Here is a 2,955-nt window from a genome sequence, read left to right as displayed (position 1 = left end):
CTAAGTTTTATATATATGTTTTTTTCAGTTTAGTCACAGTCCTCAAAAATAAAATGAAATAATATTAGAAATCTAATAAAATGAAAATCCAGTGAAAACATAGTTTTAATATAAGTTACTAGATAAAAAACTAAAGATTTCAAAATTTCTCCTAAATTATAACTTTTATTCAATTATTACAATATATTAATTTGTGGAATTTTTTGTTTTAAAAAGTAATTCAGGCTATGGCCAAGCTACCCTGAACAAGCCTGGTCCTGTCAGATCTCGGAAGGCAAGCAAGGTCATGCCTGGTTAGTACTTGGATGGGGGACCACCCAGGAAGACCAGGTGCTGTAGGCATAAAAAATGGAAAAAAAAAAAAAAATTAAGGGATTGTAAACTGACAAGGTCCATGCAATCTGTAAGGTCAACCAAGGGTTGCCTTGCCTAAAAAGAAAATCATGATTCGACAGATCACCACAAATAATGGAACAAAGGCAGTCAAGAACATAATGAAAATAAAATGAAGTAGTTTCATTGCAGGTATTTTAATATAATATTTTCTGAAAGCAGTTCAATACATTAAAGAATTACAGATCACTGGGGGAAAGATTGTTTTTATTTTATTTATTTTATTTTATTTTTAATTTAATTTAATTTTTATTTATTTTTGGAAATGGCTTTTTAAAATATGGTACTGGACAATTAAAATGGGAAAATAGGAATAATGAAATACTCTTACACAAAAAACTTAGTTCTATACCCAACATCTTTAAAAAATAGCAGATGGGCTGAAGAGATAAATGAACAAAATTAAAAAACATTTAGATATTAGAAGAAATACAGGTGAATGTTAGGCTAATATTCATTATTTCCTTGAGTTCCATAGGCTCTCTGTATAAAGATAAATGAACCATTTAAAAACAATTCTAAACATACTGGATGCAGAAAATTCTGCGAAAAAAGATGACCAGTTTAACTTCTACCTCTTGCATTATCAACTACAGATTATCTGCCTCTGCAAAATAAATAGTTGCTGAACTGCAAGGAGTGGAATGCTAGTGAAGTCTTAGGTGCTACTGAAGTTCCAACAGGAAACAGAAATCTTCCCCTTATAATAAATAGGCTGGGCTAACATCTAGAAATCACCATTGGTAAGAGTTAAGATGAAGTACTTATCCCTGATTTCTGTGACCTCTAGACAGAATGGTTAACAACATCTCCTTAGAGTTATCTGTTTTCCATAGTTGTAGAGTCCATGGAAAGCCTGAATGATAGAATTAAAAATCAACACCTCTTATCCCTTAGCCCCCAAGCCACAGAAGAGATTAAGGAACAGGAAAGCTTTCTCTAGCACCTCACTTTAGGAACTGTAAAGTGCCTGCTTTCTCAACAACATGTCAAAATGAGATGAACCACTTTGATCTATATTGTGGACCTGTTCCCTAACTAGCAAGCCAAGATAAATAAAAATATATTCAAAAGAGACCAGAAATCTGAGGAAGACATGACCAGAACAATTGAACAACACATATTTTATGTCAAATTAAGACAGCCATTCAAAAGGCATGTGGAAAAGTAAAGTGAGAAAATCTGCAGCATATAAATTTTACCTTGTTATTTTAAATGCATCTTACAAATTATTAACAAAATAACAGTTTTTAAAAACTGAGTAAAGAAACTAACCCTAAGGCCAAAACACATATCATAAACATACCCAACTTCAAATTACCAACAAATGCCAATTAAAATGTGATATATATTTGAGCTATTAAATGCCATATTTCATTAAACTAAGGAAATTATTTCAAGATGTACCATTATGTTTTGTAAACGCTGAAGAAAATAAATCATCAATCATAGTCTGTTATGACACAATGTTATAAAATCGTTGTAAATTACATCTCAAGTTCAGAGATTATCATAAAAAATTACTGATTGAAATGTTATGTTCTTTTCGATTGTCTTTAGAAGATTATTAGAAAATGTTGTTTTAAAAATAAAAGTGAGTAAAAAATTCAGTGACTTAGGAAAGAATATTACAAAATATGCTTGTGTCACATATAATAGAGTGTGTTCACTAATTCCTTAGATGTATTAGAAGTTCATACTTGAGTACTACATTATTTTTAATTGCATTTTATTCTGTTTAGGTGAAATAAATTACATTGAACATTTATATCATAATGAGTTAGTTCATCCTCTTGCATTCAGTGTGTATGTTGTAAAAAGTATGAAAGCTCATCCAAAGGAAAGTGTAAAATATTAAATGAAGTATAGAAAAATGAGTTACTCTTTACTACAAATTGCTACAAATTTTGGTTTTAGTGCTAGTAGAGGTGATTTTTTTTCCTTCCTTTCCCTTTTCTTCCTCTCCCTCCTTTCCTCTCTCCTTCCACAATCCTCCTGTCTATTTCTTCCCTTCCTTCCCCGCCACCCTTTATTTTTGGTAAATAGAGAGGAAAAATGTATCAATATATATTTTAGAGGATGAGTTGACAAAAATAAAATTAGTAATTAATGCAGAATCTCATAACTGTGTGTAAGCTATTTATTCTATATTGACAAAGCTCATGAGCTCATGTTTGTGAAGGTGTGAAGAATTTCTAAAAAGCACATTTAAAAAAGTGGAAGATTTCAAACTAAGGTATATTTTAAAAAGTTTTAAAATTTGCAGGTTTATCTCATAAATAGACCTATCAGAGTGTACATTTTGTTTTAAAAATAATGATTTCATGACTCTGGAAATATTATTTATGTTCATCAGGAATTCAAACAATGAAGAAAATACAAAGTAATAGTGAACTATCACTTGAAATTCCTTCATTGTGAAATAACCATTATTAACTCAGTTGAATACTCTTAAAGACACTTCATTATATTTACACAAATGGAAACATATTGAGATAACAGGCAGACATTCAAATGAAAATAGTATATTTTGTGGCAAGGCAAGGAGAATTCTTTTCTAAA

General features: G+C 30.2%; 1 pseudogene; it reads left to right on the top strand.

The window, feature by feature from the left end:
- The first annotated feature begins 223 nt into the window (after window positions 1-223).
- LOC118600859 lies at window positions 224-342 on the top strand (annotated as a pseudogene).
- The last annotated feature ends 2,613 nt before the right edge of the window (window positions 343-2,955 follow it).

Source organism: Rousettus aegyptiacus, unplaced genomic scaffold, assembly GCF_014176215.1.
Source record: "Rousettus aegyptiacus isolate mRouAeg1 unplaced genomic scaffold, mRouAeg1.p scaffold_m13_p_3, whole genome shotgun sequence".
Classification (NCBI taxonomy): Eukaryota; Metazoa; Chordata; class Mammalia; order Chiroptera; family Pteropodidae; genus Rousettus; species Rousettus aegyptiacus.
This window is presented reverse-complemented; position numbering and strand designations above follow the sequence as displayed.